The 25017-nt window shown below is 42.8% G+C and overlaps 1 long non-coding RNA gene across 1 annotated transcript in view; it reads left to right on the forward strand.

Annotated features, from left to right (window-relative positions):
* LOC135229177 (uncharacterized) overlaps nt 1–25017 on the forward strand; it is a 384177-nt gene that overhangs the window by 53443 nt on the left and 305717 nt on the right. Inside the window, exon 3 of the long non-coding RNA XR_010319942.1 lies at nt 18076–18157. This is a non-coding gene — a long non-coding RNA (uncharacterized LOC135229177). The remainder of the gene's footprint in view (nt 1–18075; nt 18158–25017) is intronic.

Below are 25017 nucleotides of genomic sequence, written 5' to 3' on the forward strand. Positions count from 1 at the left end.
AAAAATGAGGTACAAGTCTCTGTAACCACCCTTCTCCCTGGTTCTATACCCACTGCCCCAGTTGCCCACCTGCGTTCTTTCCGCTAACAAAGCAGGAGAGTTCACAAATCTGACTTGTCTGCTACTGTTATGGAAAGCCCCTCAGATGACAGTAGAATTCTATACTTCACTCACATAGTTATTCCTTCATTTATTTATTCACACTATAATTTCTTACTGTTTACTAATTGACAGGAAGTTTTTTCAGGGGAAAGCCTCGATGATCCCTTGTGGTCCTTGTTTCCGGGGTGAATCAAACCCCTTGCTGCCCAGCACCCATCGCACAGACTGAATTTTCCTCCCACCCTTACCTCGGGCCTTAGAGAAAGGCCTCTTCCTCATGTATTGCCGCTCCATTCTGGCTGGGTGAAGATGAACCAGGAAGGATGGTCAACGGCAAGCTGTTTCTCCTCCTCCCACGTAGAGATGATGTCCCAAACTCTCACAAGTTGGGGACCTTGATTTAGGCAGAACCGTTTGTAATTTGGTATCCAAAGTCGCTCTCCCACAGGAGACCTCAGACCCACAAAGAGCAGTTGGGATCTGAGTGAGCACCAAGGTTTCCAGTAACTCTTGTGTGACATCATCGCTGACATCGCTCAGTTCCAAGGGCCCAGTTTGAATCTAAACAGCGCACTAGGAAAAAATATGGCAACTGTTGTGGGAGAGGCTAGGAGGCTGGGAGGAGGGAAACTATATCTTAAAAATGAATTGAAATGTTCACTTAAAGAAGTCAGCATCTAAGAGGAAGGAAACTGTGAGTTGAGGAAATAGAAGAGTATAATGAGTCGCTATTTCTCCCAAACCTCTTCTCTGGCCCTGAATCAAATCTCTCCAGCCCTAGAAACACAATGTCCACTCTGAACACCTCTCAGGCCTCCTTTGCCACTTAGGCTTCACACAGGCTGTTCCCTCTGACTAGTAGACGTTCTCTCCCTTCCTGTTGACTGGTTCCTCCTCCAAGGTACCCAGTCTGTGCTTCTGGTTTATGTATTCAGAGGACCTAGTAATCTTTTAGTAATCCTCCATCATAGCACTGAGTCATAGGAGATGCTCAATTTCCAATTTGTGTCTTCCAAATGTGTTGTAAATAACTTGGGGACAAAGACAAGGTCTGCCTCATATTTGGCGGTCCCAGAAAGTGAGACAGAACCCCACCCATAGGAGATACCCAGTATATATCTATTGATTAAATAAAAGACAACTCTTCCAAAAGACTCACCCTTCGTAGCCATCCGTGCAGAATGGAGTTTTTGGTCTGTTGCCTGGAGGTACCATCACTCAGTGGTGGTGTCTAGGCCACTCTCTCTTGACCTCCTGACTCTCAACCCTGTGAAGCCTCTTGGCCTGTCCACATGCTTCTCCCTTGGAGCCACTAAAAAGGGTAGGATTACATCAACACAGAAAAGCACTGAGACTCCGGACGACGTCTATGGTCAACCTGCCTGGGAGGCTTAGGTGAGCCCTCGGGGAAAGGTCCACTGTCCTCTGCTTGATCTCCTTTTTTGTCCAGGGGGCAATTAGAAAAGGAAGAAGCAAATTGTTGAAACATTTTAAGGCAGGGTTTGGGAAGTTGTGCTTGGTAGGTAGAGGAGAGCCTGAGGATTTGAAGGAAAATGAAAGATGTCAACATGGGAGCAGAGGGCTCGCTTTGTGTGACGACAGATGGTAGAATGTGGGCAAGTGGTTAGAAATATATAAAAAAAGAAAATCTCCTAACCATCCACTCGTATTTCAAAATTTAGGTCAAGCATCACTTCCTGGTGGAAGCCTTTCCAACCCTACACCTGGTAGAATTTCCCACCCTGCTCCACACTCTATTGTATTTAAGAAACGCTTCTGCCACAACTAGGGACAAACTTGATTGCATTTACATGTTGTGATGGATAGCAAAAATGGCCACATGTTCTAATATGTATGTATCCATACATATTATATGACCTACAGCTCCCTTTCTCAAGAGCAAGATTCTTCCTCCAGTCCTTGAATTTGGACTGATCTATGATTGCTTTGGCCTTTGGGACAGTACAAAGACCAATAGAAGCAGAGACCGAATATAATTAGACACATCGTGACTTGCTCTCTTACCAAAAACGAAACCCACCACTCTCAAGTATATTCTAACTCATAGTGACCCTGAAGGACAGAGTAGAACTGCCCCATAGGGTTTCCAAGGCTGTAATCTTTACAGAAGGAGAGTGCCATGTCTTTCTTCTGCAGAGCAGCTGGTGGGTACAAACTGATTACCTTTCCTTTAGCAACTGAGCCCTTAATCACTGCAGCACCAGGGCTCCTCCTTGCCCTCTTGCTGCTCTTCAAACACTGAGAACCCATGGGAACATCCCAGGCCACCCTAATAAATGACAAGAGACCATTAGAGAGAGAATCCAGCTGAGAAGATTTCAGGCCCTCTGCCCACCAGCTGACATCGTGGCTGATTCCCGATACATGAGGGAGCCCAGCCGAGAGCGGCTGAGTCTGCCCCAGACCAGAAGAACCCCAAACTGCCAACCCGCAAAACTGTGAGCGAAGTAACTGCTTGTTCTTTTAAGGCACTTCATTTTTGGGTCATTTCTTATACAGCAATTGATAACTGATTTGTTAACTGGGCTGTTTCTCTCACCAGACTGCAAGGAATCTTTTCTTAATCATTTCTGTATCAACAGTATCTGGCAGAGGGTTGTTCATGTAGTCATTAGACAGTAGAAATTTCTTCATTTACATAATTTAAAAGTTTCTAACATTATGTTTTAACTTTCTTTTATAAGTAAGATATGGGTGGATTTGCAAGTCTAAGCTGAGTGTACATGTTTTTTCCTTAGGTATTAATCCCTTTTTCTTGCTATTACTCATACATTTAGACATAATTCCAATATTATACTTCATATTCACTGTTCTTTTTATTATTATTATTATTCTGCTTTTCCTGTTTCTTTTTTTATTGGAATGATGAAATTTCTCTTACTTTCTTTTTCCTTCTAGCGATTTGGAAGTTGTATTTTCAATTCCTATTCTTTTATAGTAAACATGAGATCTTTGAACATTTTAATATTTGGTATATTGTATCAAGTTCATATCTCAGTTCTCCTCTCAAACAGTAATTTTTTGCTAGCTGCCATTGAGGTGACTCCGACTAATGGTGAACTTAGGTACCACAGAACTAAAGGTTGCCAGGTCCTGTGTCATCCTCGCAAGTGCCAGCAATTTAGATTCCATCATTATGGCTAATGTGCCAGTCCATCTCACCAAGGGTCTCCTACAGCCTTGTTGGCCTTCTTCTTCACCAACCATGATATTCTCCTCTAGGACTGATTAATCTCTCCTGATGACATGTCCAAAGCAAGTGAATTGGACAGTATTCTCTTGTGATCTGTAAGGGTTTAATTGTCCAATTTTCAGAAGTAAATCTCCAGGTCTTTCTTCCTAGTGTGTCTTAGTCTTGAAGCTCCACTGAAACCTGTCCACCATGGATAACCCTGTTGGTATTTAAAATACTGGTGGCCTAGCTTCCAGCATCATAGCAACATCCAAACCACCACAGTACAGCAAACTAAGAGACAGGCAGTGAGCCGAACAGGGTATTGTTGTTGTTAGGTGTCGGTGTCATCAGGTCAGTTCTAATTTATCGTGACCCTATATACAGCAGAACAAAACACTGGCCAGTCTTGTGCCATCCTCACACTTGTTATTATGCTAGAGCCCATTGTTGCAGCCACTGTGTCAATCCATCTCACTGAGAGTCTTCCTCTTTTTCACTTTCTACTTTACCAAGCATAATGTCCTTCTCCAGGGCCTGGTCTCCCCTGATAACATGTCCAAAGTATGTGAGACAAACACTCACCATCTGTGCTTGTAAGGAATATTCTGGCTGTACTTCTTCCAAGACAGATTTGTTTGTTCTTCTGGCAGTCTATGGTATATTCAATATTGTTCACCAACACCATAATTCAAAGGCAGCACTTCTTCTTCGGTTTCCCTTATTCATTGTCCAGCTTTCACATGTGTATGAGGCGTTTGAAAATGTCATGGCTTGTGTCAGGCACACCTTAGCCTTCAGAGTGACATCTGTGCTTGTCACCAGCTTAAAGAGTTCTTTTGCAGCAGATTTGCAATACATCATTTGATTCCTTGATTGCTGCTTCCATGAGCGTGGACTGGGGAACCGAATAAAATGAGATCCTTGATAACTTCAATCTTTTCTCTGTTTATCATGATGTTGCTTATTGGTCCAGTTGTGAAGATTTTTGTTTTCTTTATGTTGAGGTGCAACCCATACTGAAGGTTGTAGTCTTTGATATTCACCACTAAGTGCTTCAGGTCCTCTTCACTTTCACCAAGTTTGTGTTATCTGCATATCATAGGTTGTTAATGAATCTTCCTCTAAACCTAATGCCACATTCTTCTTCATAGAGTGCAGCTTTTTGGATTATTTGCTCAGCATACAGATTGAATAAATGTGATGAAAGGATAGAACCCTGACACAAACTATTCCTGATTTTAAACCACATAGTGCCCCTTGTTCTCTCTGAAAAACTGCCTCGTGGTCTATGTACAGGTTTCACATGAGCAAACTTAAGTGTTCTAGAATTTCCGTTCTTTGAAGTGTTACCCGTAGTTTGTTATGATTCACACAGTATAATGCCATTTCATAGTCAATAAAACGCATGGAAACATCTTTCTGGTATTCTGGTATTCTCTGCTTTCAGCCCAGATCCATCAGACATCAGTAATGATATTCCTCATTCCATATCCTCTTCTGAATCTGACTTGAATTCCTGTTGCAACTTCTTTTTAATGATCTTCAGCAAAATTTTACTGGGTTTTGATATTAATGATATTGTTTGATAGTTTCTGAATTTTGTTGAATCACTTTCTTTGGAATGTGCACAAACATGAATCTCTTCCAATCGGTTGGCTAAATTATTCAGCCAGTGCTGCATCTGTTTGTTGAAACATCTCAATTGGTACCTGTCAGTTCTTGGAGTCTTGTTTTTTGCCAATGCCTTCAGTGAAGCTCGGAGTTCTTCCTTCTGTACCATCAGTTCTTGATGACATGCTACCTCCTGAAATGGTTGAACATCGACCCATGCTTTTGTGTGTGTGTGTGTTTGTGCCGTGACCCTGTGTATTCTTTCCATCTTATTTTGATGTTTCCTGTGTTGTTCAATATTTTGCCCGTACAATCCTTCACTACTGCATCTCGAGGCTTGGATTTTTTTCTTCAGTTCCTTTAGCTTGAGAGATGCCAAGCATGTTCTTCCCGTTTGTTTTTCTAACGCCAAGTCTTTGCACATGTCATTATCATACTTTGTCTTCTCAAGCCGCCCTTTGTAAATCTTCTCTTCAGCTCTTCTACTTCATCATTTCTTTCATTTCCTTTAGCTACTTTACGTTCAAGAGCAAGTTTCAGAGTATCTCTGACATTCATATTGGTCTTTTCTTTCAGTATAAGGGCTGTATTTGAGGGTACCATCATTTTTATAACTTGCTAGTATCCTCTGTCAGGGCAGTTATTGACTGTAGCTGCACGCCACCTAGTTCTTCTGGTTTCAGGCTGATGGCCTCTCTGGTTTATGTGGCCATTAAGGGAAGACCTGTTATTCAAAGAATTATACTTAGAGGAAAATTTGTATATTTATGTATAATTTAAAGCTTCTCCTTTAAGATTGCCTTTCCCTGAACAGAAAGCTCTCACCATGTCATTATGAGAAATACTCTTTCAGTGTGAGGCCGAAAGAGATGTCCATATTTGAGAGTCCGATGGTACAAATCTCAGTAGCCAAGACACAACCACATCAACTGTGTGTGTGGGTGGGTTGTATATGTCAACATAAGGGTCTGTATTTTTCTGAGTATGAAGGTAGGATTGGCGAGTTAAGGAAGAAAGAGATGGAAGCATCTTGGGAGTGGAGTGCAGACTCCGTGACAGAAGTTGCAGCAGGGGATCTCTCAAGAGGGTTTTAGAGGCCAGTTAGAAACCTAGGAAGCAAAAGGAAATAGGGCCAGTGGAGGGCAGCACTGGAGTAGTGGTGGGGGGCAGCAAAAATAATGGTAGTGGAGAGGGCAACAAAACTGCCCTGAAAGGAGTGGCAAATTAAAGATTCTAGACAAAATTCAGGTTCAGAAAAGTAGGAATGTAAAAAAATTCTATCCTATAGCTCTCTTTGCTGTGAGGGTTTTTTAGGCCCTTCGGGAGATGTGGGGAGAAGACATAGGAGGAGAAGGGGAGTTCCTGAATCTAGGGGAGGAGTCTGCAAGCCATCTTCTGCCCTCAATGATGTGGGCTCTGGGCTCCTTCAACTTCTCACTGCCAGAACCTCCTGAGATATTTTCTTAATTCTTCACATAGTACATTAATATCATGTCATTAGAAAATATAATAAGTATGCTTCTCTCTAACCACCCTTTCCCCCATCCTATACTCTCTGCCCTAGTTATGCACTGGCTTCCTTCCTTTCCACCAGGTACAGATCCTAAACAACAGAGTGCCTGGAAAGCTCTCGAACTCCCAATGAATTCTGTAGCTTGATCCCTCACTTATTCCTACATTTCTTATTGATATAAGAATTTGGTTAATTGCCAACCAAATGACAGGAAATGCTTTCTCAGGACGCTCCTCCTTATGACCTTATCCATTCCCAATTCCTTCATCTTGTCCTATCATGGCTGTCTTTTCTGGTGGAAACCAGACCCTTTGTTCCATAACACACATCAATCTGGGACAATTTTTCCTCTCACCCTTATCTAGAGTCTTAGAGAAAGGCCTCTTCCTTGTATATCACTGTTTCATCCTCTCTGGGTGAAGATGTCCAATCATAATGATGTTCTGAAGGATCTTTATCCCTTTTCCCAGTTCTTCATGATGCATGACCGTTTGGTGACTTGGGGACCCCGGTTTAGTCCAGAATTTCTGTGATAGAGTAGTTCCAGGTGCTCTCCCACAGGATCTCAGATCGACACCCTCTCCAAAAGAGGAGGTGAGATCAGCATGAATGGCATGGCTTCCATAACCCTGTGTGACATCATTCCTGACATTGCTCAGTTCCATGGGTCCACTTTAAATAGAAACACAGCAAAAAGAAAAATATGGAACTGTTCAAGTAGGAGCTTGAATACTGCCAGTCCCAGAGTGGGAAAAGGGGGCTTAGATATAAAAAGGAATTGCAACTTTTCTCTGCACTCCATGTCGTTACTATCCCTTGGTGGGGAGAGAGAGAGTACAGGGAATCGTTACAGTGTGACCAGGAGTTGATTTCTCCAAAACTTCTCATTTGACTCTCTTGGAATCATGTCTCTCCAGCCCTGGTCATACAATGTCCACTCTGAACACCTCTCAGGTCTCCTTAGCCTCTGAGGCTTCACACAGGCTCTTCCCCGTGACTAGAAGATTTTCTCTCCCATCCCATCTTATGGCCTACTCTCTGGTGAAGCATGGTGGTTAAGAGAACTGACCCCATTGGAACAGATTGGGCTTATGAGCTCACCATAAAATGCTAAGACTCAGGAATTTGTGGCCAGCCAGAATGGGAGGTTTAGGAGTTGACTGGGGGAAAGTCCATGACCTGTGCATCTTCCAGGCTCTGCTTTCACTCTGGAGCCCATTTAGAAAAGGAGCTGCTAAATGGAGACAGCATTTGAGGAAGCAATTAAGAACATTGGGGTGGTGATGACTTCTCAGAGGAAAATAAATTTTCAACAGGGAAATGCTAGGGTCTACTCTTGTATGACTCCAAACTATAAATAGGGACGAGTGGTTGGAAAACAGTAGAACAAAAGATGATCTGCATCTGGTCACAAATGTACCAAATGCCTAAGTGGCTTCAGCCTGTCTCCTCAGACTTCTCTCTGGAGAAGACATGGGGCTTCCTGGACCCGGGCCTTTTTTCACGCCTTAACTATCCAATCATATTCTCAACTTGGTTCAGACATCACTTCCCTAAATATCCTCCTGGTAGATTTGTTCACTTCTTGCTCCCTACTCCATTGTACCTGCAAAACCCTTTACCACAGCATAAAACACAATTGCATTTACTTTTTGTGGTTGATGTAAGAAATGTCTACACATTTATCCTCTCTCTGTGCCCATGCCTTCTATGAGACTCTGGAGCGCCTTTCATTAGCAGTAGGAGTCTTTCTCCATCCCTCAGTTGGGGCTGACGTTATTGTTTTGGACATTGGGATGGTAGAAAACCTGATAAAATGAGAGAGTTGAAAGACTTTACATTGAGACTTCCCTTTTGTTGCTCTTAAACCCTGAGAACTCATGGGAACACCCTCAGGCCAGCCTGCTAGATGATGGAAGACCAACGGAGGGAGGATCTAGCGGTTTCACTGACTTGATGTTATGAACTGGCTCCCAGCTACCTGGAAGCAAATTGTAGACACATGAGGAAGCCGTGTTGTGAGCCACTGAGGCTGACCCAGATCAGAAGAGCTCCAAACTGACAACTTGAAAAATTGTGAGCTGGTAAATTGTTGCTCTTTTAAGACACGACAATTTGGGGTCATTTGTTACACAGCAATACATGACTGATACAACTGTTAACTTGGCTGTTTCTCTCACCAGGCATTGAGGGAAATTCTCTGAGTCATTTCATCATCAAGAGCAACTGCCATAGGGTCTCACATGTAGCTGTTATAGTGTAAATGTTTGCTGACTTCGTGGATGAATGAATAATATGAATTGTAAGTGAATCAGCACAAATTCATGTGTGCAAGAAAACTTGATATTTCTTTAAATAAACTGAATTCCAACTCAGAGCTCTCGGCTTACAAAATTGGGGTAAAATTTTAACCTTACTTCTTTGCAGGGGTATATTTGGTGTTGGTTTATTTTCTAGGTACCCTGGGGTCTAAAGAAGGACCAAGGTTTAGAGATCTTTAACACACCCATCGCCTCAGCCTATGTGGGTGATCTCTCTAGAAGCATTGTCTCTGCCGCTTCCATTCCCAGATGGAGCATGAGAACCTTGGCAGGGCTGGGAACACCGTAACGTGGTTTGTCTACTTGTGTGCCTGCATTACCCTTTGAGGTGCTGCCACCTAGCCCAGGGCATTATCAAGAAGCAGGCTTCACCCCTTCCCAATGTGTAGGTCTCTGCTGTCTGACTCCCACTCTTCCCTTGGTTTCCAGTTCACTCAATGTGATTACTGCAATGAGCTGAGACTCTTACAACAGACTCTTCAGAGTCTCGAAGTTTCAGGGCTTTAACTCTGTGAGTCCAGTTACCTCTTGAAATGAGGTAGGGAAGGTTGAAAAACGTAGGAAGATTTTATTTTGAATTTAATGTTTCAATAAAATTTCTTGCCATGCATTTTCAAATGGTTCTGCCTAACAATTCCCTCTGTTCTCTTACAAGATGCAGGACAATGAAGAGGGAATGTTTGTTGTATCATAATCTCCAGAAGGATGCAAAGTGCACATGGGGTCCATTCCCCCCAATGCTCACACTTGAGCACCACACCCACATGGAATCTCTGCAAGTGTTACTGAGTCCCTCACACATCCACAGTGAACAACTTTCAGATTCTCATAAGCAGGAATTATTTGTGTCCTAAGACGAGGAACTCCTTGGAGACCCTACTGTGTCCTACAGGGTCGCTGTGAGTCAGAATCGACTGCATGGCATCGGGTTTTGTTTTTGTTTTTTGGGGGGTTGGTTGATGTCAGCTGCAGGATAGTGTTTAAAAAAATGTGGACAGCATAGCAGGTAAAACCAACAAAATGAAACTGAAATGAAATGTCTTTTTTCACACTTACTGACCTCACAGTTCCTTCAAAGTGTTTACTTTCCACTGGGTTCAGAGGCAAGAGGGAACTCTTCATGAGAGAGACACAGCTTGGGACACCTCCAAAATTATACTCCTCCCTCCTGATGTTAGGTAACATTACATACTGTTTGGCTGGTTTATCATCTGAGTGCTCCACAAAAATAGAAGGCCCATGCAGGCAGGACCTTGTCTGCTGTGTTGGTCAGAGTATCCTGGTTCCTGGCACCTAAGAAGCTTCCAAAAATGATATGTCTGATTGAATGAGTGAGTGGGTTTTTATAAAAACTATGGAAGTGCTCTGTTTATGTAGTTACAATAGTGAAAACTGACATAAGGAAATGGAGACTAGTTATGTATGATTAGAAATGGAGACTAGTTATGTATAATGAGAACAGAACTTGTTAATGAAGAGATAAAAAAATAAGATGTATTAATAGAATGTACCCCTTCACTTTGGCTGGAGAGAGATATGGTAAAATGGGTTCTTTTCGCCTACTGATTTATGGGTTCTATATATTTAACTGAAATGTTAGTCTTTCGGGAATCACAAATATTTCTATTGAGATATAATTCACCGGCCATAACATTGCCTTTTATAATGTGCACAATTCTGTGGTTTCTAGTATATGGACAGAGTTGTGCAACAATCACCACTGTCTAGCTTCAGGATATTTTCAGTACCCTGTAAATAAATGCCCTACATATTAGTAGTCATCTCATTACTCCTTTCCTCCAAGACATAGCAACTGCTAATCTACTTCCTGTCTGTGTTGGTTTGTCTGTTCTGGATATTTCATGTAAATGGAATCATGTACCATGCAGTCATTTCTGTTTGGCTTCTTTCACTTAGCATAACGTTCTCAAGGTTTGTCCATATACTGCCGTGTATTAGTACCTGATGCCTTTTAATGGCTGAGTAATATTCCATTTTACGAGTATACCACAGTTTATCAGTTCATGACTTTTGGATTCTCTCCACATTTTCGCTATTTATAAATAATTCTACTATGAAAATTCTTTTGTAAGTTATTATGTGAACGTGCTTCAGTTGTCCTGGATGCATACCTAGGAGTGGGATTGCTATGTTGCATACTAACTCTATGTTTAACTTTCTGAGCAAGCACCTAACTGTTTTCCGAAGCGATTGGATCATGTTTCATGTCCACCAGCAATGTATGAGGGTTCCAGTTTCTCCACATCCTCACCACTTGTGTTGTCCATCCTGTTGATTTGAGCCATCTCAGTGGTTTTGAAATAATAGTGCGTTTTGGTTTTGATTCGCATTTCCCTAATGACTAATGAGGTTGAGCTTCTTATCATGTGATTATTGACCATTTCTATATCTTCCAAATCCTTAGCCTATGAATTTTTCTTCAGATTTTTGCCTGTATTTTTGCTTTCTTCATATAGTTTTTCATATGCCAAACGTCTATATCTGTATCTTACCAGTTTGAGCCTTCACAGCTTTGGGATTTTTAGAAAATCTTTCTCTTTTACCAACAAAAAGCAAAACAAAACCTCTCATAGTTTCTTCTGAAATTTGTATGGTGATGTATTTTACTTTTAAATATGCGATCCTTTTGGAATTTCATTTCCTGGAAGCTATGAGAAAAAGGATGAAAATATTTTTACAGAAGATCTAAATGATTACCAAATTGCTGCAAGCACTCCGTTTTGCCTTTCTGCATAAGCCATATCTTAACTGCATTTTCCCATATTCCATGTAGAAAAGCATTTTTACAGAAGGAGGCCCGCCATTCCCAGCCATTTCATTTTAAGGTTTTGCTTTGCTGCAATAGAAATCCCTTCTATACCTCCTCTACACACCTGTTCTCATAGCTAATAAAAATTTTGTGTGAGTAGGACTCCTGTGAATTTATAAGATGAGGTTGAATTTTATAACTGGTTCCATGGTGCACCCAGCAGAAGGACAGACAGAAGCAGTAGCTCCAGAGGGAACAGAAGCTATAAGAACATGAGCCTCTAGAGATTTGCTGCTGCATTTCACAGAAAGCTCTAGACTTTTCTTTATAAGCTTATCATTATATATGGCCATCACCTTAGAACAGACGAGAATAGTGCTTTTTAAGTGAGGCATTCAGGACAGAACTGGAGAAAAATATAGAACAAAATCCTAATTCAAAAAAAAAAAAAACCCCAGAATTCTAGGTTGACAGAGACTGGAGAAACCCTGAGAATATGACCCCCAGACATCCTTTTAGCTCAATAAAGAAGTCACTCCTGAGGTTCACCCTTAACCAAAGATTAGACAGGCCCATAAAACAAAATGAGACTCCAGGGGCATACCAGCCCAGGAACAAGGACTAGAAGGCAGGAGAGGACAGGAAAGCTGGTAATAGGGGACCCAAGGTCAAGAAGAGAGAGTGTTGACATGTCTTAGAGTTGGTAACCAATGTCATAAAACAATATATGTCCTAACTGTTTAATGAGAAGCTACTTTGCTCTGTAAACCTTCATCTAAAGAACAATTAAAAACAAAAGTTAGGCATTCAGAAGGAGGGTGTTCATTCCTTAGCAGATGGTTAGACTTATGTGTTTTGGTGAACATATGTACCCATTTCTATTGGGTATGTATCTAGAAGTAGAATTGCTGGGTCATAGAATATATGGATGTTCACAGCTTTAGTAGATATGGCCAAAGCATTTTTAAAGTGGTTGTACCAAATTGCACTTTCACTAGCAGTAGATTAGAATTCCAGTTGCTCCATGTTCTACCAAATAGTTGGTATTTCCATTTTTTTTTTATTTTTTTATTTTAGCCATTCTGGTGTGCAGGATTAGGATCACATTGTGAGCTTTTATTAGAATTCCTCTGATAACTGATGTAGTCCCTTTCCATATGGATGTTGGCCATACAGAAATCTTTTAGAGAGCGTTCAAGTATTTACTTGTCTTTCTATTGAATTCTTTTTTTTCTTTATGAATCATCCTTTGTATATTTTAGAACCAAGTTTGTAGTAGGATGTATGTATTGCAAATAACTTCTGCTTCCACATGAATTCACCCTTGTAGCTTGTCATGAACTTTCAAATTAAAAAGCATGCCTTTTACAAAAACAGGCAAATGTATAGAGATGAAAGTTCATAGGGGTTCCCAGGGACAGGAGGGAGGGAATAAAGGGGTGTTATTGTATTTTTTTTTTATTGCATATGGAAACTGAGCTTCTGTTTACAATTATGGAAAAATCACACAGATTAAGGGTAGGGTTGCACAGCCGATTAATGTAATTCCTGTCAGTAATGTGTACACCTGTACAACTCGTTCACTTGGCAAAGGTTGTGTGTTATATTTACATCAACAACAAAAATGTGTAGCTGCTGAGGCAAAATGATAGTACTGAATTGATGAGATGTTTTCTTTTTTTATTCTTTTATTATACTCTTTTCTATTTTCTCATTTGTTTTTGTAAGAAGTTACTGTTAAAATTAAAGATAATAAAATGTTTGCATGATGAAAGTGGATAGCAATGTCTATTCCACTAATTGTGTCCCTCTGAAGTTTAAATGAGGAACTACATGCCACTAGCAGACGCCCAGCCTTACTTAGCACTCAGGAAATATTCATTTCTCCTACTCCTCTGGCTCACGGTCTTCTCCCCGTCTTTATTTGCTCTTTTCTGTTTCCAACTGGTTGCATGTGACCACCAGGCTTCCTGACTCCATCATTCTGCTTTCCATACCAATGTTATTGTAACCTTGGAATCTTGGGCAGTGGTGAAAGTTACACACTGTCCCTGCCATTAGGAAGGGGACAAGGCAGTGCAGGTGGGAAGGACAGTGGGGAAATTCGGCCTAGAGAAAGGACAGACCACCTTCCAGGAACCACACTGGCCTTCAGAGAGCTTTGTTGGCTGTGGTTCACCTGGCCAGCTTGTAGGCGTCAGGGTGCCCTAGGGCTCGGTGTTTAGTCCTCTCTCTGTGTTGACACCCTCTCTCTGAGATGCCTCAGTGAGTCCACAGCCATCGGTCTGTAGCTGAGGATGTGAGATTTACACCTCCAGCCATTTCAACTCCTCCTGGGTCCAGACTTATACTCAAATATCAGCTTAAATCTCTGTATCGGCCTCTTCATGTATAAAATGTGCATTATAATGATACATTCCGCATAGGGCTATCATGCAGAACAAATATCTTAGGAAAGGAGAAGCCCTTACAAGAATCCTGGCACCACTGCATGTACTCAGTAAGTGTTAGCTGTTAGTATTATTACCTGATATTTCCATGTGGGTATCTAACAGCTATGCCATGTTATCAAGGCCACAAAACAATTCTGATCCCAACTCCATTCCCCACACTTATCAATGAATTTCCCAAGGCTTCAGTGATGGGAGTCTGTGTGTTTTTCCACACAATGGACATGGGTACAAAAGGTTGGTCAGGGTCTTCATAAAAGTTGCTCCAAAGTTCATATGAGTGACCACTGAGACAAGTTACAAACAACTAATGCAGAAAAAAAAAATAGAACCACTCTCAACTGCTCATGGTAGTATTCTCAGTCCAGAGTATCTGGTGAGGGCACTATTATGGACTGAATTGTGTAACCCCAAAAGGTATGTTGAAATCCTAACCACTGTACCAGTAAATGTGACCTGATTTGGATATAGGGGATTTTAAAATTATATTAATGAGGCCATACTAGTGTAGGTTGCGTCCTAAACCTAGTCCCTTCTGAGTTATACAAAGAGCAGAATAGACACAGACACACTCAGTGGCAGAGGAAGACAGACAACGGAGCAGATGCATCTACAAGACCAGGAACACAAAGGGTGGCTGGAAGCTTTTAGAAGCTGATGTAGACGTAAGCCATGCCCTGAATTCAGACAGGTAGGCTCCTGAACTGTGAGAAAATAAATTTCTGTTCTTTAAAGCCACCCAATTGTGTGTTTTTTTTTTTTTTTTTCTTTCGGCAGCACTAGGTAACTAACACACATACCGGTCCTTATAAATCCAGCCCAGTGTAAAATAGTGCTCTCTCCTCCTTCGTCTAGCCCACCTGAATCCTGCTGTTTCCCTGTCAGTGCCCTCTGCTTTCACTGAGAGCTATGACAGAGTTGCCTTGATGCTGCTGCATAGACATTCACTTTATTTTTTACTTCGTATTTATAAAAAAAAAAAAATTTATGATTTACTAATATTAATTCCAATATTTTCTATGGTTTTTAAATTTTTCTGTGGAGACATTCCTATAATCTATGAATAATAAGAGTTATATGTTTTTCTTTTTGTACTCCAGTGTTAAATATTTAATAGAAATAATGAGAGAAAGCATCCTGATTTTATTTCTAATTAATTTTAAAGAGAATGTCCCACATTTCACCAGGAACTATCATGCTAGTTGTAGTTTTCCACATTCGGGAACTCCTTTTCTGTTCCATGTTTGCTCAGAGTTCTTATGTCTCAGTGTGGTTGGATTTTATCACTGCTTTTTCACCGTCTCTTGAGGTGAACCTATGTCTTTTCTTCCTTAACCTACACATGTGGTGAATTAAATTATTAAATCTTTAAAGTTCACTCAAGCTTGTATGCTGACAATAAACCCCCTTGATGCTCGCATATTACGTGCTTTATACTTTGCTGGATTTCTTTGCCAGCATTTTATGTAGATTTTTGCATCTCAGTTGCTTAGTGTGCTTGTCCTGTAACTCTTCTTATACCTTCCTTTTCTAATTTGGTATCAATATTAAAGTAGCCTTAGGGAACAAGTTGGGGAGCATCTCATAGCTTTCTCTTCTTTATTGACTGTGTACAAGGTTGAAATGATCTGTTTTTTGCACGTTTGCTGGAACCTGCCTAAAAGTGATCTACCAAACCCAAAACCAGTTGGCCATCGAGTTGATTCCATCTTTGTAGGGAGATCTCGAACTACTGACCCATTTTGTGTAGTGATTAAAGGCCTCTTCTGATGCTACTTTCCTTAGAAAAATTTCCACTGCATGTTTTAGGCTGTTAGGATTTCATCTTTAAATATTATGTGGTTATCACTGTTTTCCACCTGATCCAGGTCAATTAATCCCAGATTTTCCATTTTCCTGAAGTGAGAGTGTGTATCTACTCCTGGTACCAATTCCCTTATCTAAGACTTATTTGCAAAGAAAGATACAACCCAGCCTCCTTGAGTCCATAATGTGAGGTTACAGTCTCATATTATGTGATTTTTTTGTAGTTGTTTTTTTCTTTTGTTATTTTTTTCTTTTACATATTCTGTAATTGTTTTTTTTTTCTTAATTTTTTTTATTTTCCTTTTTTCATTTCACACCTATCTAGCAGTTTTAAGAAACCTTGTGGAGTAGTGGTTAAAAGCTACAGCTGCTAACTAAAAGGTTGGCAGTTCAAGTCCACCGAGCGCTCCTTGGGAACCCTATAGGGCAGTTCTACTCTGCCCTTTATGGTTCCTATGAGTTGGAATGGATTAGATGACAACAAGTTATTGGTTCTAGTGGTTTTAAGGTTGTGCATTTCAGGTTCAGGTGTATAATCTAGCTGAGAACTGACTTCGGGTTCAGTGCGGTGGGGTGCCCAGTTGCACCTGTGCATCAAGAGAAGGCGCCTCAAGAACTAGGGGAGGGGGCGGCAGGGATGCTCAGAGAGGGGCACCCAGGGGAGGCGCGAGGTCCCAGGCAGCCCTGCCACAAGCTGGCGGGGAGCAGGAAAGAGCTGGCTTCAGGAGCCTTTTGTGACAGTCCCAGCCCACCCAGCCCCACCTGGACCTCAGACCCACCAGGCTGGCAGGTCCCAACAGAACTAGGGGAAGCATAAGGCCATAGAGGGCGAGACCCAGGGTACACACTTGAGCCTGATCACAGCGCATATGATGGGATAGGAGGGCAGAGGAGGCATGTGAGGACTTGGGTCCAGACAGTGGACACAGAAGGGTGGGAACTTGTGGTTAGCGTCAGGATCCGAATGTGGAGGCCTTCGAGATGCACTTCCCGGAGAAGAAGGTGAAGCCACAGAAGCCACACTGCCTGGCACCCACCCCATCCCCCTCCCAGGGCCCCAGAGTGGACTCACCGCCTGCGCTGCCCTAGGAGAGCTCCCCAAGTGTGGTACTCTTAGTTTGAGGAGCAAGAGGAATTTATTTCCTCTGCTCTCATTATGGGTGTGAGCGGACTCTTGTCTGCACAGACTAAAGACGAATTATCAAAATGAGCTCCAGACTCCAGATTTGACTTAGATATCATAAATTAAAACAGAGAAATACAACTTTAGAAATAAGTGCCTGCCTGGAGCCCAAGTTGCATTAAAAAAAAAAACCTGAACAAGACCCCAGAGGGAGTGAGTGATAAGAGGCTCCTTCTTTTGCCACCCTCCTGTGGTCCCAAGCTTTCTCTTTTCCTACCTCAAGACTGTATCAACTGCTCTGAAAATTTAGAATAAAGATCCCAGGAATATCACTGCTCCCACCCCATGAGGATTTCCCCAGTGCTGAGTTAGACTAAGACAGAATCCTCCTGAGGCTTCCGGGGCCTGTGTACTGGTTCAGAGTCAGTTCATTTTTCCTGCAATTGGGCATGACCCCAGGACATGACCCTGAGAGCGCTGACACTTGCAGAAGCCAATGACCCTTTCACTGAGTTTCTCTCTGTCTTGGTCTCAGGATCAGTCAGGACAGTTTGTCACCTCAGGAGGGTTTCTGTTGAAGGACACCTAAGCAGCACTATGGGTTTGTCCCTCACACCCTGCAAACCTGCCTCCTCTGAGCGGGACGAGGAGCTACAGAAACACTGAAATCTTTGAAACTAGCAGAAGCCACAGCCCATGGTACTGGGAGAAAAATGGGAGAGAGGTGAAAAGGTATAAAGGCCCAGCTGTGAAGGTGACCAGCGGCCAGGATGTCCTGAAGCCGCAAAGCTGACCGAAGCTGAATGGCCTCAAACCTGCTGCTCCTGAGCCCATCTTTTCTTTCAATGGAAAAAGCCTTTCCCTGCTCTTATGCGACTGGGCTGGAAGGGCCTTTGACTTATAACATGAAGCAGCCTCCAGAGCCTCTTGGGGCAAGTGATGGTCAAGGAGGCTCTGCCCAATCCCACCCTGCCCTTCCCAGTTGTCAGAGGACCAGGAATTTCCGTCTTCCAGCTCCTGGGCTGATCTAGTGACTTGTAACAGGATTTCACTGGACCTCCAAACTTTGAAAGATGGGAAATACTGCCTGGGTCCTGGTCTCATTACAGAACTTACATACAGGATAAGAAGAGGAGTTGGGAATTGACACCTGACATCTTAGCAAAGGTTTCTGTTTGTTTAGGAGGGAAGAGGTAAAAAAGAAGGCAGTGTCTACTATGTCCTTTGCCATGTGTGTCAGGAAATCCTCATGAAGAGCCTCTCAGGTAAGGAGTGATGGGAAATGCCTTGGTTTACTCTTAAACTTTGCCCTTGAGGCATTTTCTTTATGGAGGCATGTAAAATGTTGTCCATTCAAGGAAACACTCTAATTCTTATGTAGACTTTGTTTGTTGACAAGGATTTATTGCCATAGCAAGGGTTCTGGAAATGGGTTTAATATGCTGTGGGATTGCTTTTGGAAGTTTGGAAAAGGCAGCGGCCCACATTCTATGAAATCGAAATACCAGACCTACTGTGTCAGGTGTTGGAAGAGGGAATAAAAGCCTCCAATATGTGGGCATGTCTGAGTTAGTCTTCTATAAGACCATTTCTTGGAGGTCCTGAAGGACACCCATTTCATTAAAAGAATAAGGAATGTAGAGCTGAGGGGAGCACCAGCAACATGGAGCTTACCAATATGTACCTTTGCAGGGGGTCCCTGGATGCCACAAACAGTTAAGTGTTCTATACTAGCTGAAAGTTTGGTGGTTTGAACCTACTCAAAGGCACCTCAGAAGACAGTCCTGACGATCTGCTTTTAAAGGATCACAGCCTTGAAAACCCTACTGAACACTTCTACTATGCCCACATGGGGTGGTCATGAGTCAGAAAGGACTCGATGACAGCTAACAAGAACAATTCTCTATAGGCTCAGGTTTTAGTGGAGGCTGGGCAGCCTAGTAGCAATGTAAATCATGGTATCCCAGCTGAACAGAGGCCAGGTGGAAGTACTTAACTGTCACAAACAAGTTGTGTGTAGATTACCATAAAGGTCAGTAGCTCAGAGTATTAGTTATCTATTGGTGCATAACAAATCCCCAAACTTATCAGGTGTGAGATAAATGGAAAAATATTAAACCCATTCCGATAAATTTGGAACTAGACAAAAATTTTGGTATCACTCAACATAGTTTTTAGGTGAAGGAATGAACTAGAAAATTTAAATAACTAGTACAAGTATTAAAAGATATTTAAAATAATGATGATATAATTACATACCTGCATAAAAGACAAATGCATCAAAATCAATGGTTTCTCTCCAGTATAGAATAAGGGTCTAAAATTGGCAAGGGTGGGAAGGGCAGACCCTTCTCTTTCCCCTACTACTTGACTGTATCACACTGTGTCCAAAACTGTAAAATATTTAGCAAAACATTGTTTTAACCAGAGCAGCAAAGGACCTCTATGAGGGAAGACAATGTATTAAAGTACATAAAATGAAACCTGAATATATGCAAAAATATGCCATATTTTCAAATGGAATGTCTTGTCAATTAAATGGAGGTCCCTAAAACTAATATATAAGTGGAATGCATTTCTAGCCGGAATATTAAGATAGTTGTTTTGAACTGTATACAGTAATCATATGCTACAAATAGTACAGTAGATAACAAAGAATATTCCTGTTGTTATGAGACTTGGAGACGATTTTTGACTCAAAGCGATCCCATCTGACTGCCCCATAGGGTTTTCTAGGTCGTAATCATTACGGGAGCAGAACACCAGGTCTTTCTCCCTTGGAGCCACCTGGTGGGTCCGACCTGCCAAACTTTCTTTGGATTAGCAGTTGAGCACTTAATCGCTGCAAAACCAGGGCGGTTTTACCAAAGTAAAACATGAAAAAGCAGGATAGTAACAGGTGTCTATCTCTTCGGGTAACAGAACAAATTGATATTATATAGCATAGAAGCTGACAAGTCGACCAATGAAACAGAAAATCTGTTAAGAAGTCACAATAACTTACAAAGGTAGCATTTCAAGAAAATTATATTTATTTAATAAATGGTGCTGACTCAAGTGATTGTTCTGGGGGACAAAGCTTGCAAAAATGTGATACACAAATGACAGATTTGGAAAATCATGTGAAATGGAGATGACAAGGCTTAATAACAATTTCCATTTTACACAGAAGGATAAAAGTTAAGCACTTGAACAATGAGCAGTGAATTCAAACAGTTCATTCAGAGCAAATCCACATGCCCAGTAAACATAGTCCAAGTTAAGAAAATATCAAACTGCCAGTGAAACTGGCAGAATTGGAAAATCAGCACCACCTATGGCTGGCTGGGCTGTGGGGAGAAGGATGCCCTGAGACGTGGCTGGAGAGGTGCATTATGGCAGCCTCTAGGGGAAAGACATGGCCGTGGCTCTGTACTTTTAACATCCTTTGAATTGAAAATCTCACTCTGTGGAGTCTATTCCACAGAAACAAATCCTATAGTATAGAAAGGATAGTTATTATTAATATGACCAAACTTTGTCCATTGATGGTGGAATGATAGAGAACTTATGGTAAAGCTACATCCTCAATAAAACAGGGAGTCCTTAGAATGAAAAAGAGTTGTAGTAGTTGAGTGGGAGAAATCTCTATGAAGTATTATGGAAGTATTACTGAAACAATCAAGGTGCAGAGAAGTGTATATAAAATGAGCACATCTGGGTTAAACAATATCAATTGTTTGAATATGCTTGAATACCTGTTGATGTTTATGTGTGTGTATAAATGAGAAGATGAGGATACATGTATGTCTGTGTGTGCTTGTTTAAGCAAGGATAGGAGAAACGACTTACCACATTGTTAACCTGAATTACCTTGGATTCACTTGTGGGAAAGAACAGGGGGAGGAGAATTAGAACATGCAGGAAGAGTGGACTTAAAAAGCATGGATGATAATGCTTCTGTATTAGTAGTGTTGTGTACGGACAAATAAATCTGTCTTGAGCAGAGAAAGCCAGAATATTCCTTAGAAGTAAGGATGGCTTTGGAGATCTTATCAAGAGGGACCAGTTCCTGGAAAAGAACATCATGCTTAGTAAAGCAGAGGTCCAGGGAAAAAGAGGAAGACCCTCAATGAGATTGATACAGTGGCTGCAACAGTGTGCTCAAATATAGCAACGATTATTAGGATTGCAATGACCGGACCGAGTTTTGTTCTGTGGTGCCTAGGGTCACTGTGACTCAGAACTGACTTGATAGCTTTTAACAACAACATATATAAGTCCAGATAAAGTGTACTGAGTTGATACCATCTATTTAAATTATTCATGTAAGTTGAAGACCCCAAAATATAGTGTTAGTGCCATATCTAATGACTTACAGAGAATCAAGGTAGAATGTCAAGTGAAAGAAGGGGCGAGAGCAATGTGGGTAGAGTGAGACGAAGTCTCCATAAAAGCAAACACCCCAGCAGATGTACTTGTGTACCTGTGACTGTGTGTATGTGTCCCTGCAGAGAGGTGTAGGAAAGGACACATGTGTCTATTAACATTGGATACCTTGTGGGAGCGGGAGCAAATTACATATGAGGGTGGGACCCTGACATAACATTTTTGTCATACAAATCTGTAATCTTGAAAATAAAAAATAATTTCAGAACTTTGGAAATTGATAAACATTATAGATACATGTATATTTTAATGTGTTTCGTTAGATATTTTAAATAGGTGAAAATTTTCTATAATGACAGACAAAAGATTTTAATCACTGGAAGGAGAGCACACCACAGACAGTAATAATCAGATCCAGTGGATTTCTTGTTCCTGGAACCAGTGAGCTCTTCTGGTCTCTATAACTGGAAATGACCAAAAATAATTTTGGGAACTCAGTAGAATTAACCCCCAAACACGTTTGCAAGCACATGTCTACAGCTAAATGTAGAAGGCTGGACACCATGTGCGATTCACTAGGTAACTCATGGCGCTCCAGAAAATTCTCTTTCCTGGATGTGCTGGTACCACCTCCTCCCTGCCTTGACCCACTGTATAACCCGCCTTTGTGCATTCGAGGCCCTTTGAGGTCTGAGCCTAGAGCATAAAAGAGGACATCAACTGGGAAGGTAGCTTTTAAGAAGATGTTGATGAAAAGATTTCAGAAAGCAGTACCTCCCCAGCCAGCCTCTCCCCAGCCTGGGAATGCCAACCCCTCCCACCCTGATACCTCTGAGAATCTCTGATTTTTGTTTTGGATCCTTAGGAGACTGCAGAATTTACCTGGCCTGAACACCTTGGCTTTTCTCTGCCTGTGACCCTCTCCCTCACAGGAGCTGTCTCTGTCACTCTGAGGCATACACACAGGACAGACTGTGGATGGAGGTGCCCATCCTAGAGGCCCTGCCCTCCTTTTCCTCTGCCCTCTGTGGTCTCATGGCCCAGAGAGATGGATGCATCCCTGTCATGTCCAGGGCTTCCCCACACCTGGGATTTGATGTTGTGACTGAGACTTGGTCTTTTTTGTCCACTGTTGAGTCTGGGCCTGAATTTGCCTCTTCCATCCATACCTCTGGTCACCTGTGTTCTCGCTGTTCTCCCCAGGTTCAGAAGCCTCTCCTTTCTTTTGCTTCTTTCACCTCAGAGGGCCTTTTTCTTCCATTTCTTTGACCTCGGGACAGGTCAGATTTGACCACAGGAAAAAAAAAAAAATTAACAACATTTATTGACGTGTCAAGAACCAGAATGTACAGCTTTATTTAAAGGAGATGAAAAAGTTCCAAAGCTCTACCCCTTACCCGAGGACATACTCTACAAGAAATACCCTGCAAGCGCTGGATCAACTCTTAACACCCAGGGGGATTTTTTTACACCACCTCCCAGTTACATTCCCCTAATGAGGCAACAACAATGCTTCCTAATCATAACCCCAAATTCACCCTGGGAGACCAGAAGACATGGCTGGGGTGAATTCATTTTCCTTCATCGGGCCCTCCACTCCTCCTGCCAAGCCCTACCTCTTTCTCTGCCTGTATGCTGCTGGGAAGGGACCCAGAGTCCTTGGTTTAGGGCTTTATGCCCACTGCTCACCTGCAGGCAGGTTTCCTGACACCCTGCCATCTCTCTGATTCCTTCTCCTCCAAAGAACTCAGTGATACCCCCTTCACCATCACACCTCAACAGGGTCCCCCTTAGCCTCCCAAGTCCCACTGAAATCCCATTTCCCTTTCCCTACTTATGCTGTGCTCATCCTTAGGGTCCCAAGATCTCACCATCAAGATGAGGCCTGTCCTGTCCTCTCCTGGGCCAGGGGAGCCTCTGAGGGGACCTGGTGTCTGCGGTCAGCTATGTGGGGCTTCTTCCATCCAGATCCCCCTTAGGGCTGGAGCTCTTTGTGCCCTTGGGGTGGAAGACTGGTGATCAGAGGGGAAGGAGGGTAGGATCTTCCAGGGAAGCTGGGTTAAACGAACCTGAATGGAGGTCTCTCCTGAAGGGCCTAGGTTTCCAGCCCAAAGGCCCTGCTCCTCCTAGTCCCAGGGTGCTAGCAGGTCTTTAGGTGCTTCCCCCTCTGGCCTTGGTGCTGTGCCTTCTGCAGCCTGGCCTGCCTCTTCAGCCTGTCCAGCTGGTGCCTCAGCCTCTTCAGTTCTTCTCTCTGCTTCTCCAGCTGCTCGTCCAGGTGCCTGCAGACCGCTCTCTTCTCCCTCACCTCCCTCTTCTTGGAGGCCATCAGGTAACGCCTGGCCAGCTGGTGGCAGCGTTGGGGCCTGCGCTGGACTGAGCTTGGCAGCCGCCTCTCCAGCAGGTCTTCAAAGAAGACCTGGCAGCTGAAGCCCTGGCTCACAGCATGCGCCGCGTGCGCAACCAGGGCCTCCTGGGACTCGAACACGTGACAGCAGGCCACGCAGCGGAAGCCGTGCTCACGGGTCACCAGCCACTCCGGGGTGGCTGCGCGGGGGCTCTCCCAATGCTCCTTCTCTTGGTCGGTGGGCTCCTGGGTACAGGTCTGGGGCCCCTCCTGCCAGGGCTCCAGGTTGCTGACCAGGGACTCAGTGTTGGCCAGTCTGGGGGCAGAGCCGATGGTGCTCTCCTCAGAGAGCTCGGCCTCAAAGACCTGGGGCATCTTGCCCACGGGGGCAAAGGAGGTTTTGGTCTGCCAGGCGACCGCCACCCCCTTGACTGTGTGCACCTGGGTGAAATGTGCACACCTGACCCATTGCTTCTCTGAAGTAGCCCCGTAGCTAGAGGAGTGAGAGGTCTGCTTGGTGGAAGATGAAGGAAAAGAGCTCTCGGATTGTTTTGGAATCTTCCTGTGCCTGGAGCTTTGACTTTTTGTTTGGGATGTTGTTGACTCTTGGGCATTTTCCTCTGGTAGAGACCTCTGAGAATAGAGAGTAGATTTAGTTGAGCTTTCAGGGTACTTATTCTCACCTGTGAGCCCAAAGCTTTGGTCATAGGGACCCCTGGAGGCCTCTCCATCACCACATCCTCCACCTCTGCAGACCCCATGGTTTCTTTCTTCTTCCCCAAAGACCCACCACCTTTTGGGGGCACTGCTGTGGAAGACAAAATCTCCATTGTAAAGTGGCACTGTTTATGGTAGTTCATTTTTTAAGAAGTTATTTTTCTTTAATTCCACATTTATTGAATTCCAATGAACTTGTTCCTTTGGAACTTAGAAATGACCTCATTCCCCTATAACTTCATAATAAATGTGTGACGTCATTGAAAGAAGTTTTCTATAAGGGTGATTTTCTTAGTAAATTTGGGGTGTAAGCACTCAAACGAGAGCAATGCTCATCTCTTTTCAACCTCTTTTACTGAAAGGCTGTTTTACGGAGAAGTTATACTTAAAGAGAAGAATGCGTATATTTAGTTAAGACTCTTACATGCATACCTCTTTCTTGTACCCTTCTTAACCAAGCTACAGTAGGGGATTAAAATTGCTTTTCTCAGAATAGAAGCCCTTGTCCTTATTAGAGAAACTCCTTCAGCGTGAGGCAGAAAGAGATGTCCGTATCTGAGAACCTGATGCCAGAAACCTCAGATAGACAGCACACAACCACCTTGACTGGTTGTGTCTGGGTGGGTTGCCTATGTCAACCTAAAGGTCTGTGTATGTTTGTGAATATGTGGGAAGGACTGTAGACTTCAGGATCCA

The sequence above is a fragment of the Loxodonta africana genome, unplaced genomic scaffold, assembly GCF_030014295.1.
Source record: "Loxodonta africana isolate mLoxAfr1 unplaced genomic scaffold, mLoxAfr1.hap2 scaffold_114, whole genome shotgun sequence".
Taxonomy (NCBI): Eukaryota; Metazoa; Chordata; class Mammalia; order Proboscidea; family Elephantidae; genus Loxodonta; species Loxodonta africana.